A 17,077-nucleotide genomic window follows, 5' to 3' on the forward strand; every position below is an offset into this window, starting at 1 on the left:
GAAAGCTGAGCGCCAAAGAACTGATGCTTTTGAACTGTGGTGTTGGAGAAGACTCTTGAGAGTTCCTTGGATCAAAAGGAGATCAAACGAGTCAATTGTAAAGGAAATCAGTCCTGAATATTCATTGGAAGGGTTGATGCTGAAGCTGAAGCTCCAATACTTTGGCCACCTAATGCAAAGAACTAACTTATGGGAAAAGACCCTGCTGCTGGGAAAGACTGAAGGCAGGAGGAGAAGGGGACAACAGAGGATGAGATGGTTGGATGGTATCACTGACTCGATGGACATGAATTTGAACAAGCTCTGGGAGTTGGTGATGGACAGGGAAGCCTGGTGTGCTGCAGTCCATGGGGTCACAAGAGTCAGACATGACTGAGTGATTGAACTGAACAGGTAAACCCATTCAACCTTCACTACAGAAGGAGAAGTTATCATATTGGATGGTAAACAAGGTGTTCCTCCTGCTCCAGTGGGAAACACAATCTCAACCTTCTAAATCTGACATACAAACATCTAGAAAAGATAGTCTATAGCAAAACCACTGGTGTCTCTGCTTACTAGATGTACTGAAGTATGACAGCTCTGTGAAGAATTGTCTGCCAACACATACCATATCTCTTTCTACTAATCATACAAAAGTTTCCTCTCTCAGATCTCCTAATTGCATGATTCAACAACTTTCCAGAATGCCAAAAGGAACCTCAGAGGACAACATTAATTTAAGAAATATTTTTTGGGCAGCTATTAAATGCCACGCACTGTGTAAGCAAAAATAGGTTCAGTCCTTCTCCTCTTGAAGGAAACAATAGACACATGCAGTATATACGCATACCAAATGCTATGTATGTGCACTCAGTCGTGTCCGACTCTTTGCAACCCCATAGACTGTAGCCTGTCAGGCTTGTCTGTCCACGAAATTTTCCCAGCAAGAATACTGGAGTGGGTTGCCATTTCCTTCTCCAACCAACTGCTACAAACTGAGATAAGTCATAGAGGGAAAAGTACATTAGTTGCAGAAAGGCTTCATCAACAAGGGGTCTTGAACTTGTCTGGGAAGTTAGAAATGTTTTTTCCATACTCAAGTTAAAAGGGAGAAGAGGGTCATGTGCACAGAGCCTGTGCTGTTGAGACTGCAGCATGTTTGAGAATATAAAAGGTAGTGGGGAAGTCTTCCACACAGGAAGCCAGGGGAGAGTGGTGTCAGATCAGACTAGAAAAGGCAAGACCTCACATGCTCTGTTAGGCCACCTTAAGAATGCTAGTCTTATCTTAGAGCAGGAAGATGCTGTTTAAGGGTTTTATGTGAGAAGAGAAATAGTCTTACTTGCTTTTAGAAAAACTGTTTTAGCTGCAAAGTGGAGAATTGATGGAAGGGCTCAGATCATATGCAGTGAGACCAGATTAGATTGGTGACAACAGGAAAGTAGGCCAATTTGAGAGATTTTGGAGAGAAAATTGCCAGAACTTGGTGTTGCAATGAATCTAAGGGAGATGTCAGCGGCTGATTACTGCCTGATTTAAACAACTGGATAGATGAGGATAGGACTTCCCTGACAGCTCAGATAATAAACAATCTGCCCGCAATGCGGGAGATCTGGGTTCCATCCCTGAGTCAGGAAGATCCTTTGGAGAAGGGAATGGTTACCTGCTCCAGTATTCTTGCCTGGAGAATCCCATGGACAGAGGAGCCTGGCCGGCTACAGACCATGGGGTCATAAAGAGTCTGACAACTGAGTGACTAAAACATGCACACACACACATAGATGAGAAGAAAGGAAAACAAGAAGAGTTTATCAACTAAGTTGGTCTAAACTTTGTGACTTTGAGACTTTAAATGACTAAGTTAATGAAGCAGTTGATTTGGAATTTAGGATAAGGGTCAGGGCTAGAGACACATACCTGGTAATCGTCAACTTTTGATGGTAACTAAAGTACGACTGAGCGACTGAACTGAAATGAACTGAAAGTAACTGGGGTGGGTGATGATGTTCAGACCAAGAGATTATAATGAAAACAGAAAAGAACCCAGACTAAATTGTGAGGTACTCCTATATTTAACAGTTAGGGAGAGGAGAAGGAATCTGTGAAGGAATTAGAGAAATGATACCCAGAAAGGTAGCAGGAAAAGGCAAGAGAGTATAGTGCCAAAGGAAGAACTATTCAAGGAAATAAGTGATCCAAGTGTTGGGTATTACTCAGAGCTCAAGACAGATGAGGATTTTAAATAACTTTTCTTGATAAGGAAAATGAAGCACTGAGAAGTGACTTGTTCAAAGTCAGTGTAACTTAGTGTCCCTCTCTGGATTCCCAAAGAATTCATACTGGTGGCCATGCTAGGGTTATTTATGTGTGTGATTCATCCTCTCCACAGAACATAAATTCCCCAGTCCTCACTTGACTCAACCTTACAGCATCGTATATTGTTGACTAATCTATGTCTACTTCGATGGTATTCTGAATTATGTCTTCAGTTCAGTTCAGTTCAGTTCAGTCGCTCAGTCGTGTCCGACTCCTTGTGACCCCATGAATCGCAGCACGCCAGGCCTCCCTGTCCATCACCAACTCCCAGAGTTCACTCAGACTTAGGTCCATCCAGTCAGTGATGCCATCCAGCCATCTCATCCTCTGTCGTCCCCTTCTCCTCCTGCTCCCAATCCCTCCCAGCATCAGAGTCTTTTCCAATGAGTCAACTCTTCACATGAGGTGACCAAATTACTGGAGTTTCAGCCTGAGCATCATTCCTTCCAAAGAAATCCCAGGGCTGATCTCCTTCAGAATGGACTGGTTGGATCTCCTTGTAGTCCAAGGGACTCTCAAGAGTCTTCTCCAACACCACAGTTCAAAAACATCAATTCTTCAGCACTCAGCATTCTTCACAGTCCAACTCTCACATCCATACATGACCACTGGAAAAACCATAGCCTTGACTAGACGAACCTTAGTCGCCAAAGTAATGTCTCTGCTTTTGAATATGCTATCTAGGTTGGTCATAACTTTTCTTCCAAGGAGTAAGCGTCTTTTAATTTCATGGCTTCAGTCACAATCTGCAGTGATTTTGGAGCCCAAAAAAATAAAGTCTGACACTGTTTCCACTGTTTCCCCATCTATTTCCCATGAAGTGATGGGACCAGATGCCATGTCTTAGTCTCCTCCAAAATAGCTGTTCTTTCTTGTTGTGCCTATACATGTAGGTATGCCCCAAATATAATTTTTAATAATACAGTTTTTTTAATGACATTTTTCCTCCTCACCCCCACACCAATGGCAAAGGAATTAAATCTTGAGGGATAGATTACAAGATTCTGTCTTTTTAAAAAGCTCCTGAATAGGAAGCTTTGGAAATTACTTAGAGTTGGCTTTGGAAACCACTAGCTTAGTCTCAGACCAAATAGAGCTAGGGAAGCAAATGGAGAAGCCACCCAACTCACCCACACTCTGATAAGTCCTATTTTAAAACATACAGTTATGCTTCAGTTATTCAGAGATCAGCTTTCCAGCAATTGTCTGGAAGAAGGCCAAATCTGAAAGTTAAGAAAAGGAAACACCTCTCTCTCTTGCAGGAAAAGAACTTTTGAGAGTGAACAACAATGAAAATATCTCAAGATACCATTGATATAGAGTCACTGTCCTATTTACTGATGGGAAGAAGAGGAAGAAACCAAATCTCTCATCGGCTGATTGTGGATATAAACACCTCATCAATCATTAACTGGAGCTATAGAGATAAAGCACAGAAGAAAGGAGAAAAGAGTAAAAAATAAACAGTAAAGTAGAAAGGATGAGAGGAAGGATCTGAGTGGTTCAAGAGGCAGATGAGAAGAGGAGAAGCAGTAACAGATATTAGAAAAGGTAATGAGAACATTCCAAAGAGAAGAAAAAAGAGATCACCTAAGAGACCCTATATACCTCAGCAATCTTTTGGGACTTTAGGTTATGGCCAAGGTATGGCATCTGACGGCCAGTCATCAACAAAGGATTTCATTAACCACTGTATCCTTTAAGGTAGGGAATAAATACATTTTCAGAGAATTCCTGTTAAAAGGTGGAGGGAAAAAGCACTGCTATTTTTGAAAGGCAGCACAATTAATAAACCGAAATAAAGCCAGACAAAGAAGCCTGGTTACATCGCCATTGTTTCTGAAGGGTCAGTTCCTGGGTTAGACTCCCCGTCCCAAGGACTACCCCGATCCCAAGTCTTCGAGTAGAACCCGCAAAAGGAAGCAGCCCAGGGCAGCCCTCAGGCATTATTGCAGCGCCCCCAGTCGCTGGAGGTTCGGGGAAATCTCGGCTGCGTTCCCTTCCAGGTCTTCGGGCTGTTGCACAAATTAAGGTAATGGGGATTCCATTCGATTTGACTGGGGAAGAGGCCAAAAAAACTAACCCCCACATTTTCAACTGGAGTAAATATCCAAGTGTTTTTGCTTGCTGAGGAGATCCCGGGCACTAAAGCGTTTGGAATTGAAAACATCCAAGCCCATTTCGGTCGGCTTCCTGTTCCTTGGGGGAGTGTCTTTAAAAGCACCTGCCGGCGTTAAGTTTTGTGCTTTCGGAAGGAGGCAGACCCGGTGCGCCTCACAAGGAGTCTTTTAGAGTTTGGACTGAGAAATTGTGTGAGTGGTCCCAGGAACGTCTATTATTAACTCATTTCCCTAGTGTCGCCAGCAGCCTGGCCGCCGCGGCGGCTCCGAAGACTCGGGCGCAGTCGGGCCTCGGGAGAGAGCCCGGAGCCCGGGAGGGCAGTGGGCGTCCCGGGTTGCGGCGAGGTGGGGCTACTCGGCCGCCCGGCGCTCCGAGGAAAGACCCGCCGGGCGGCGGGCGCGGGCGCGGGGCGGGGACGCGGGGTCCGGGCCGGCCGGGGGCGCCGTCGGCGGGGCTCGCGCAGCCGCACTCGGCGAGCCGACTCCGGGCTCCTCCTCCCGGCTCCGTAGTAAGCATGGCGGCGGCGGCGTTCGCGGTCCCTCGGGTGAAACAGAAAGCGGGAGCTACGCGGAGAGGGAGCGAGGAGCGGGGCTGAGGCGGCGCCGTCACTGCCGGGAAACCACCCCAACAGTCAGTGCGCCGGGGGCTGCGGCGGCCCCGAGAGCTGGCCCTGCCGCTGAGGTGGAGCGAGGACGATCAGGAACCCGAAGAAGAGGCACCGGGGTAGCCGCCTTCCTCCGCCTCAGAGCGGCGTGACTCGGAGGTGAGAGCGCGGGCGCTCCCTTCGGGAAAGGCGGGCGAGACTGAGGCGTCCCGGTCCCGTCGCGCCCCGGGGCAGGCGTCGCGGAAACCGTTAGGCTGAGTGTGAAGGGCCGGGGCGCCGAGCGGGGGTTCGGGCCCGTCGAGGGGCGCGGCCCACCCCGTCCTGGGGGCGCGCGCCCTGCCGAGCTGGGGGAGTGGGCCGCGGGCGGGACGCATCCGCTTGTCGGGCACCTGCCGGGCCCGAGTCTCTCCGGGAGGCGCTCGCGGGGGCGCGGCCACGGCCCCGCCACCAGCCCGCGGAGGCGGCGCGGGGGCGCGGGCGGTCCTCCCTCCGCCCCCCCTGGCCGGCGGCCCGCGGCGAGCAGCGCCGCTCCTGGCGGCGCGGGGGTCGAGTGCCGGAGCCCTCCCGGAGAGGATCGCCGAGCGTCCGGAGAGGATCGCCGAGCGCCCGCAGCGCCGCCGCCGAACTTGAACGCCCCTCTCAAGAGACTCTCCCCCCGCGCCTGTTGGGGTTCAGACCTCGAAAACCCGCCCCGGTGTGTTTGATCTTGTTTGGCTGGTGCCGGTACCTGGCCGTTCCTCAGCGGGCTGAGTTAACCACCTGTTCAGTCGCGGGGGGGTTGGACTCCAGGCTGCAGTCCTCGCCCTGTTTAACAACCTGGATCTTTGAACTTTTGACACGGCGGTGGAAGGACGTCATGTTTTAGGTAAAGGAAAATGAACACATAATTTAGCCGTAAAATCGCGGGCAGAAAAGCGGCTATTTTAATTAATGTTAGTCGTTCTTTTATTAAATTGTTAGCGTTAAAAAAAAAAAACACCTTGGGTTTTTTTTTTGTAGGGGTAGGGGGTGGATAGTGGGGGTGCTAGGAATCGTAAATTCGGGATTTTCTTTTGTGAAATTTCATATAAGTTCCTTTGGACATCTTTGCGTCTGAGCATCTATTAACTAAGAATACCAGGCTGACAGGATTTTTTTTTTTTTTTCCTTGAATGTAAAGCTCATGTGCATGTAGATTTGTGGACTCGAAATTGAGCGGCAAAACCATTTTGCTTCTTTCCGTGTTTTTAGTTCTTGAAAGCAAAATTGGTATTTTTCTGTACTATAAGAATGAAAAGTTGAACTGTTACTATAATATTTTATCACCATGATAGTACCAGCACTAGTGCTAAACATATGCCACCCAGGAGTTGGAGCCATATGTTAGGCAGAAACTAATTGAGTCTTACGGCTATGATCTTGTATTTGGATAAATATTTAGTTTTTGTGTATTTGCTAAATCTGTAGTTCTTGCCATCGTGTAAGCTTTTAAATCACCTAAAAATAGTCCAGAGAAATGAGTCTCCTGCCTTTTTGATATTTTCTCGGTTGATTTGATTTTGCTCAAGTAATGAGATAAAAGTGCACACAGACAGATGGTGGACTTAAAACAGTGATAAAAGGGATTGGTTGTAACACATCTTCTGTAATGTAGTGCCTAAAATTTTGCTTTCAGCTTCTTAACCCACTGATAATTCTTGCCATCACCACTTATACCAGTTAGTGGGAAGAGAGGATACTGACTTGACAGGGAAAAAAATTTGTTAAAATTTTTATAAATAATTTTGTTTCTGAATTTTAGCACTATCATAGTAAATTTTATGAAATTTTATTTTTTCCTTTCAGAGAACATCTCTCAGTTTTCTTGGATAGGTTAACTGAAAATTTTTTTTTATCTCAGGCTGGCTGCTTTTAACCACCTGTATGCTTCTGAATGAACTCCCTGTTTTTCCATTTTGTCTGAACCGGCAAAAGTCATTGACTGTTTAGGAAAAATTAACTGCTAGTTAACACTGGTTTCAATCAAACATAGGAGTAATTTACTTCTCCTAAATTAATGATATGCATTCAAAAAAACAGATTTAGGATTACCTTTTGATGTCATCTGTGTCACCACTTTCCCCCTTTATATGAGTAACTGAAAGCTGATTTATTTTCTCTTGCATTTAATAATTATGTTCTAATTTTTTAAGTTCTATGGTATACTATTGAGCATATTTTATTACTGATTAAGAAAAAATTTCTTCCTCTTCTCTGACCAGCCAGGCAGAGGTCAGGATTTAGAGGCTACAAAACCCAGAAAAGAACAGGGATGCATGATTAATATTCTCATCATCTTTTGTAGCTTTACTTGGGTGAAGAGCATTTAATTTATAATTTTAGTTTAGATTGATGGTTAATAGTTATGTCTGTTTAAAAAATATTTGTCTATTTTAATGTGTATATACCCAAGGCTTGTGCATCTAGTTTGCCTGTATTTTTAAAATACAGTTTGATGAGATAACCTAAAGGTTTTTTTTTAATTTTATGTTCTTGGGGCATTTTTCTATGAAAATGAGTCTAGGTGGTGTCTTTGAGAATGATGTAGGGCTATGCATATGATTGCCAATTTTATTAGCCAGGTGATCAAAAGATAAATGATTGCTTTTTTCCCCCGAGCATTCTCTAGCAGATTTCAAATAAATTCACAATATTGTAAATCCAAAGGTTTAGAATGCTCTGCCTGCAATTCCACTGAGTCTTTTTCAGTGCTTCTATTTATCACATTGCAAAAAGAAAAAGAAAAATGGCCCCTGTGGATATCAGTGTTGAGAACTGCTTGTTTAAAAGAAATGAATGACCAATAATGGTGAAAGACAATTTTTTTTAAACCTGTTTTGGGAGCTTTTACTATTTTCTTGATATTTTGGCCTCATTTTATTTCAGAGTGTTATGCTGTGGCCTCTTTATCCCTTGATCTTATCTCCATCCTCCCACTGTGGTAGTTTTGCTCACCTTTCACATATACTTTATAAATTTGTGGTGTAATCTATGGTCTTACATCAAGTTCCTTTGTACGTGTCTTCCTTTGATATTTCCAATCACTTATCATCCATTACCAGGCCTCGGGCTTTTTTTCCTCAAGATAGAGAGTTGCATGTGTCATCTCTGGAGAGATGACATGCTCAGAGGATGGTGAGCTATTAGAGTGGGGATACAAAAGCAACGGGGTGTGTTTCCTTCCTTCAGGTAGTTTACAGACTAGTTGGGGATACTAGACTAACACACAAGAAATCCTTAACAAAAAATACAAGATGGCCTTATTAAATTATGTGGCAAGCACTGGAATTTAAAGGAAAGTGAGGCTACTGAGGGCAGGAATGATCCTGGAAGGCATTCAGAAATCAGACTTGAATCTTAGGAAGGATTTCGGGATCAAGCAAAAGGAAGGACAATCAAGGAGACCAATCTGAGAGGGTAAGTATCAGGAGGAAGAAGAAAAGAAGATTCAAGTCAAGATTTTGGCTAAAAGCGCCATGACATGGTCAAGAAAGGAATAGGCAGGGCTGGACAGGGCAGTTTGCCTGTATCATTGTGAAGCCATCACTGGAAGAATGCTGCATCTACCTTGACATATTAATAACTTAAGCTTTATGTTTGAGGAATAGCTTATATATTTTATATGTGTGTGTTTATTATAGCTTAGATCAGGGATCAGCGAACTTTCTGTAGAGTGCCAGATAGCTAATACTTTAGGCCTTGTGGGCCACTTATAGTCTCTGTTGAATATCCTTTTATCCAATCGCAGAATTTGACCAGCGGGCCTACTTTGCTGACTATTGGCTAATAATTGGCTAGTTAATTGTCCATATTGCACATAATGTGAGCTGCCTTACATCATTTGCCTACATGGTTGTTTTGTGTGTTTTGAGTATCATTTATGTTTTTCCATATGTTAAAAATAAAGAGAACAGGCAGAAATAACTTCTATTGTAATTGTTATTTTGTGACCAGACTTCTAGCAACTGCCTAGACTGAGTTTCAGAACTAGGAAGTGAAAGAAGAAAAGCCTTTGAGCTAGTCCTTAGAGCAGTGAAAATAGCTACTCCAGGGCTTGATTTAGAATCTGTATAAGGTTAAGTATATCAACTGCCTATTCAGGTTGTACATTTTTTAAACTACAGCTGTCATTGTAGAAGCCTTGGCTGGGATGCTGGTGGCCTGTAAGTGACAATTGGGGAGCACGCAGCAGGAAACAGTGTCTGTAAAAGTAGTTGAGGAGGAGTTAGTAAAGAGAAGAGCAGTTGCAACATCCCTCGGTAACTCCAAGAGTCACATAATTGACATTCACATTGATGAGCTTGAGTCATCAAGAAAAGATTGTATCACATGTAGATTGAGGCAGAGAAAAAAGACCTAGAAGTCTCTTTTAAAATACTTTCATTGTGGTTGTTTAAAGATAAGTTACAGTGATTTAAAGGGTAAGTATCAGTTATTTTGAAAATTCCTCTACATGAAACATCTCTTTTGAAGTTTCTAAATGTATAGATGTGTGTTTCGGCAGTTCTGTTTCCTTCAGCACATTGTGTTTCATGTACCATTACCAGATAAATAGTGGTGCTTCAGGTTATGGTTGCATGAATAAAATTGGCTAGGGTTACTCTGTATTTTGTCTTACCAAGAAAGTAAGAATATAGCATGAGAGGTTTCTTTGAATCAGTATTAGTGAATACATTCTGTATGTCAGAGATAGCATTGGGTGTTGGGAAAAGTAAAAATATATAAGATGGAGAGCTGTCTGGGTAAAATCAATAGAGTTTCTTTTTTTCCTCTTAAAGACATGAAAAGCCAACAAAACCCCCAAACTGAAGTTAACTCTTGCCCTTTTACTTGTACTAGCATTTTCCATACTTTGTGTATGTGTTTACTGATTTCAGTTTTAAGGCATTATAGACCTTTTGAACTAAATTTCAAGCCTTCATGAATTGCTACATAATAAAAGTTCAGCTTTTCAAATTTCGCTTTAAGGAGAAATTAACAATTCACTCTGCCACCCCACTTTTGTCAGTATTTGAAACAGCTTCATTATTCCAGCTGTTTCCGTTTCCTAGATAGGAGATAAAGTACTTTGGATTTTAGTTTCAACTTTACCCTTATTAGCCATATGATTTCAGATTACGTGTTTTATTTTTCAGTCTTGGGTTCCCAGTTCTTAAAATGGAGAGTAATATATATCCTATTTTCCCCACAGAAATATCGTGAGCACCCAAAGAGATGTTGGAAACCATGATGGTATTAATGTACCATATGTTTTTACATTGGAAGCAATGCAACCTTTTTTTAGTAAGACCAGAAATGAGTTCAAGCTTTATCCTCCAAAGTTCTGTAAATAATAGTATTCCAGTAAACATTTAGTTTACTCAAAACTTTTAACTGCCTTCTTGGCAAAGAGAGTGCACATTTTAAAAGCTTTCTTTCCATTCTTATTAATCTTTCATTGTCCCTATCCAATGCCTGTGTTCCTCTTTGCAGGAGAATACTGATCTATTCCAAGGAAATTCAGTTAGTCTTTCCACAGTGGGATAGAAATATGCAAAAGTGAATTCCTTATGTGTTTTTTTTTTTTTCCCAAGTAGATGACTATTTCTGTATGTATAGTAATAAGATCCACTTGAACTCTGACTGGAAAGTTGATTATATTTTTTTAAATCCTATATAGACTGCCAGATATGTGGTGGTACTCTCATTTTACAGATGAAACTATTCTGATTGACTTCTATCTCTTCCTGCCTCACTTCTTGAGATTGCTTATGTGCTAGTTGTTAGAAATACAAACTAAGTATGATATGTGCTTTGAAATAAACCTTGGTGTAAAAGATCTCTAAATTTGATAGATTGTTAATCAGTCTCTATCAGAAATGTCTGAAAGTTACCGTGTTCTGCTTTCCTTCTTCAGAATCCACATTTTAACATATATTTGAACAAAACAATTTAAGTGATTTCTTACTGAAATCCAATTCCCAAATCTGCCTACTTCTCTGGCAGTTCTAAACAGATGTTTAAGTACATTTTAAAGCACAGTTAAGACATTTCTTTAAAAAGTAATTATATGCTTTCTTTGCAGGAATAGATGTCAAATACAACTGTGTACTTTTGTTGAGATCTAGCTTGAAGGGAGTAATGATTTCATTTACTTCAAAATCCATTTGTCTTAAGATTGGCTTAAATAAAAATAAAAGTGAAGATGTAGTTTTTTTGTGATTTTTTAATGTTTTCATTCTCTAAATTTTTTGGTTGGCTTGTGATAGCCATTCTTTTTTGTTTTCCAAAGTTTTTTTTTTTTATTAGAGCATAGTTGATTGACAATGCTATGTTAGTTTCAGGTGTACAGCAGAGAGATCAATTATACATGGATCTATTCTTTTTCGAATTCTTTTCTCATTTAGGTTGTTACAGAGTATTGAGCAGTGTTCCCTTGCTGTACAGTAGGTCCTTGGTGGTTATCTATTTTATATATAGCAGTGAATACATGTCAATCCCGAATTTCCATTGTATGTATCTCTCCCTCCCATCCTTCCCCTCGGTAACCATAAATTCATTCTCTTAAGTCTGTGAGTCTTTCTTGTGACAGCCATGCTCAATCACAGTTTCATTCTTAGACTTAATTTTTTTTCTATGTAATATTTTCATTTGCAATATATATTTTCCCTTACATTTTAGTTAGTAGTTTATGAAATATATTTTTGTTTCTTCTGTATTAGGACTAGCTCTTGCCAATACTTCAGATCATTATTCCTCAAATGCCATAGTGTGCTAGAATCATATTTTTTTATCAATTACTTGAACCTGACCAAAACTGGTCTAATGTGTGTGACAGAGTAGACTGGGTAGAATGTATGGACAGCTGTCCCTCTAGTTCATTTTCAGGCTGCTTCCAGACTATTCCTTCAAAAATACAAATTTATTTAAATCATTGCTCAGTTTTAGAAATTACACTACAGTTCCTGCTGTGTCAATTATAATGTATTCTGCCTTTCTGTGGCTGGGCTTCCCGGGTGGCCCAGTGGTACAGAATCTGCCTGCAGTGCGGGAGATGCAGGTTTGGTCCCTGGGTCAGGAAGATCTCCTGGAGAAGGAAATGGCTACCCACTCTAGTGTTCTTGCCTGGGAAATCCCATGAACAGAGGAGCCTGGCCGATTACAGTCCATGAGGTCTCAAAGAGTCGGACATGACTTAGCAACTAAACAACAACAAATTCTTTGACTATATCCATTTCCCACCACTTGCCAACTTTGTAGTATAAACAGCATGTATTTTATGTTAGGCAGGTATAGGTTTGTTTGTTGACTTCTTCCTTTACTGGCTGTTATGAACATGAACATATTACTTTACCTTAGTTTCTTCTCTTTAAAGAGGGGTAATACAGGGATCTGTCTCCTAGAATTAGCTGTTACAGGGATTTAAAAAGAGCCTATTTAACATAGCAAGTAAAATACTTGCCATGGGATACTTATATCTAGACCTTTGTAGGCATTTCTAATCGTTGTTAGGTATCCAAATTCTTGTTTTCACCATTCACTTATATATCTATCATTTGTTAAAAAGCTTAAATGTTCTGGATACTTAGAATATGAATGTCACAGAAATCAACATTGTATTCCTTTTGTGTAGCAATTCACACACTTGGATAAGAGAGAAAGGCATATAAAAATATTTTAAAATGAAAAGTAAATAAAATACCTCTTCTCTTATCTCTCTTCTCTTGTGTGAATCCTTTCTGTAGTTTAGTACTGAACTGCCATATGTTTCCACAGTATGCTCAGAATATCATGATTGTGTATGTAACATCCTGTAGCATATATATATATATATGTATATATATTTTAACTTGACTGTCTCACCTGTTAGACTGAACTCTGTGAGTTTGAAGAGTACTTCACAGGTTGGCAGTTTTGTTTTGTTTTTTTTTTTTTCTGTAAAGGAGCAGATGGCAAGTATTTTAGGCTTTGTGGCCATATGAACTCTGTTGCAACTACTTAACTGTGGTTTAGGAGCCTTACAAATAGCCGCAGATAAATTATAAATATTGGGTATAACTGTATTCCAATAAAAGCTGGCAGGAGGCCAGATTCAGTGCACAGGTCTTAGTTTGCTGACCCCTGTAATGCTGCATACCTTTTGGCTGGCAAATGTAAGGCACTCAGTAAATGATAATTATTTATGTATTAAATGCTTTCTGTATTCTGTATACTATTGTAAACAACTTTATATGTATTAGTTTACTTAATCCTTAAAACAACTCTTTGAGGTAGATATTATTGTCATCATTTTTAAAATGAAGAAACTGAAGCACAAAGAAGTTAAATAACTTGCTTAAAATCATATAACTAGTTAGTAAAAGATTTGGGATTTGAACCCAGGCATCTGACTCCAGAGCCTAGCTTTGAAATCATACCAGTTCTGATAGGTAGAATTCCAGAAGTGTAATATTGATTCAGTATTAGGAAATATATTAATGTAATTCACTATTATTAATAGGTTAATGGGGGAAAGTGTATGTTTCTCTCTTTGATGTTAAAAAAAGAAATCATTTTCTAAAATTCGGTTATCCCTGACAACTTTTTATCAACCAAAAATAACCTTGTAAAGAGAGTACCGGAAACCTGTATTAAATGTCATAGTGAACTATTAGAAGTATTTTCATTAAAAGAAAGGAACATTGGTCAAAGTAGCCAATACATTAAGAAACAAGAAAAATAACCTCTAAATAATGGGGAAGAGGAGTGAGATGGGATATATTATAGTTACTATTTGCAGTTGATATGATTATCTACTTAGAAAATGTAAGACAGGCAACAGAAAATTATTTAAATCAAAAAGAGATTTCAGTAAACCAAGTGGCTATCAGATAAACTTAGAAGATCCATTAGCTTAGGGGGCTTCCCTGGTGGCTCAGACGGTAAAGCGTCTGCCTGCAATGCAGGAGACCCGGGTTCAATCCCTGGGTCAGGAAGATCCCCTGGAGCAGGAAATGGCAATCCACTCCAGTACTGTTGCTTGGAAAATCCCATAGACGGAGGAGCCTGATAGGCTACAGTCCATGGGGTCGCAAAGAGTCGGACACGACTGAGCGACTTCACTCACTTAGAAACCAGCAATGACCAACCGTGAAAACCAGTAAGAAAAGTGGAAGCCTAAATTATGAAATACTTCAGAAATGTTTAGAAATATGTTGCACCATCTGAAGAAAAAAAGTACAAGAATGTCTTAAACTAATAGAATAATAGTATATTCCTGAATGTGAGAACTTAATTACCAAATTAATCAGTAAAGGCAGTGTAATCCTAATTAGAAATCCAACAGAATTTTTAAAATGGGATTTGACCAACTGATGTTTCAAGTTTTGAGAAAGAAAGTGCACCAGTCTTTTGGACTCTGTGGGAGAGGGAGAGGGTGGGATGATTTGGGAGAATGGCATTGAAACATTTATATTATCATATCAAACGAATCACCAGTCCAGTTTCGATGTTTGATACTGGATGCTCGGGGCTGGTGCACTGGGACGACCCAGAGGGATGGTACAGGGAGGGAGGTGGGAGGGGGGTTCAGGATGAGGAACACATGTGTATACCTGTGGCGGATTCATGTTGATGTATGGCAAAACCAATACAATATTGTAATTAACCTCCAATTAAAATAAATAAATTTATATTTTTTAAAAAGTGCACCAGAATGGACAGATACGTTTCAATATGAAGCATAACAAAATGGAATTTACCTTTTGTTTTCAAAGATAAAAAAACATACTGTAAAATTATAATTATTAATAAGAGTTTGGAGTAGGAAAGAGCATGTTGATCAAAGGAACAGAATAAGGAATTCAGGAGGAGCTCCATGGTTACAGAAGAATTTATTATATGATAAACAAGTGAGTAATGGAAGAGCTAGTCTATAAATGATGCCAGACAATTGGCTATCCTGTTGAGGTAAAGATAATTTAAGTAATCACTTTGTGGCACTCTGAAAACTAAGTTCCAGTTGGACTAAATACCTTCAGTAAGTAAAAAATAAAATGGCAAAAATTTTGGAAGAAATGAATTTTAAAAAAATTTCAGGGCAGTGAAAGCCATTTCAAATGAGATGTCAAACTTAAATGGCATTTAAAAAGACAAGCATTGGTGGCTTGGGCTAAAATATTTGACATGTAATAGACAAAGTTAATATTCAAGGTATACAAGGTGTGCCTACAAATCAGCCTGGTAGAAAATGAGAAAGGCTGTAAGTAGGAAATTCATAGAAGTAGAAATATAGCCTATACAGTTTTGAAGAGATACTCAAACACACCAATAATAAGAGAAATTCAAAACATCGATGAAAAAAGATGTTTTTAAATCTTTGCTAATTGGCAAAAAGTGGAAAACCTTAGCTAAGTATCAGATTGGAAAGTAGCCACTCAAACTGTTGAATTTCGAGTATGAACAGTTTTATCTTTTTAGGGTAGAAGTTTAGCTGTATCTATCAATTTTGAAGGCTTCCCTGGTGGTTCAGAGGTTAAAGTGTCTGCCTGCAATGCGGGAGACCTGGGTTCAATCCCTGGGTTGGGAAGATCCCCTGGAGAAGGAAATGGCAACCCACTCCAGTATTCTTGCCTGGAGAATCCTATGGACAGAGGAGCCTGGTGCGCTACAGTCCATGGGGTCGCAAAGAGTCAGACATGACTGAGCAAAAAGTGTGTACTTCTGAACCAAAAGTTTCATTTCTGTGTATCTGTAATACAGAAATAATATCATAGCTTCATAGAGAATATTACATGATTTTTCCTTGAAGAAAGGGAAATACATGAAGAAAGATGAAAGCATGTTGTGCTCATCATTGGATTAAATTATAGTGTACCCTCCTGGTAGAATATTAGACAGTCATGAAAAAGGATAAAGTAGATACAGATATACTTCTTTAAAAAACTCTTAAGACAGTTTACATGAAAAAGCAAGACACTCACCAGTCTACACAGTTATATTTAAACCACTCCCCTAAACCTCATACAGGCTTCCCAGGTAGTTCAGCAGTAAAAATCTGCCTGCCAAGCAGGAGACACTGGTGCACAGGCTTCAGTAGTTGCAGTTCCCAGGCCCTAAACCGCAGCCCCAGTAGTTATGAAACATGCGCTTAGTTGCTCCATGGCATGTGGTATCTTTCCAGACCAGGGATCGAACCTGTGTCTCCTGCATTAGCAGGTGAATTCCTTACCGCTGAGCACCAGGTAAGCCCTGGCTGTGTCAGGTCTTAGTTGCCTCTTGCAGGATCTTTACTTGTGGTGCACAAACTCTCTAGTTGCCATGTATAGGCTCAGTTCCCTGCCACATGTGGGATCTTAGTTCCCTGACCAGGGATTGAACTTGCATCCTCTGCGTTGCAAGGTGGATTCTCAACCACTGGACCATCAAGGAAGTCCCAAATTACACATATTTTTAAGAGTCATTTTTCTGGAGTACCATTAACATCAAACAGGGTAATTGAATTAATTATAATTAGTCTTAGGAAAAATATAATCTAACATCATGTACTTATTGCCAGATCTGTGAAATCTTTGTTTTGGGATGCTGGTAAGAAATAATAAGATGATTTTGCATAGTGATTTCTGTGACTTTCATCTCAGTAAGTTTCACTGCAGGGGGATTTTGAAATGCCCCCCCTCCTCTTTTTTAATCTAATGTAGTCAAGTTTAGAAAGTAAAAAATCGAGACATTTGAAAAAAATAGGATCTAAATTGGAAAAGTACATTTTAGGATATCAGTTCATAAGATGAATTAGTAATTTGGATAAAAGTCCAAGTTCAAGCAGAATTTCTTACAGCTGGATGCAACTCTGTAGTTGCCTTGAGAAGTTGTGGCTTCTCAAGACTTCATTTTTAAATCAGAATTTTGATAAAAGTGAAAAAACCATAGCCACATTACAAAACAGTTGACGAAATAGAGAAAAAATACTATAATTCCACTATCTTAATATAGTTGTTACTGTAATTTTAATATTTTTACCTAATGTTTTTTCATATGTATATTTTCAAGTAATCCTAAAATGTAGATTTAAATGTACTA

At 40.3% G+C, this 17,077-nt stretch overlaps 1 protein-coding gene across 2 annotated transcripts in view; it reads left to right on the top strand.

Annotated features, from left to right (window-relative positions):
* The first annotated feature begins 4,904 nt into the window (after positions 1-4,904).
* Positions 4,905-17,077, top strand: part of FNDC3A (fibronectin type III domain containing 3A) — a 113,322-nt gene continuing 101,149 nt past the window's right edge. The window contains exon 1 of one of the 2 annotated variants that reach the window (XM_040266935.1): positions 4,905-5,182. The gene's annotated coding sequence lies outside the window, so the exon portion shown is untranslated. Of the gene's footprint in view, positions 5,183-5,535; positions 5,889-17,077 lie in introns of those variants that run through there. The other variant, XM_040266936.1, reaches the window with a different exon arrangement.

This window comes from Oryx dammah, unplaced genomic scaffold (genome assembly GCF_014754425.2).
Source record: "Oryx dammah isolate SB20612 unplaced genomic scaffold, SCBI_Odam_1.1 HiC_scaffold_24, whole genome shotgun sequence".
NCBI lineage: Eukaryota > Metazoa > Chordata > Mammalia > Artiodactyla > Bovidae > Oryx > Oryx dammah.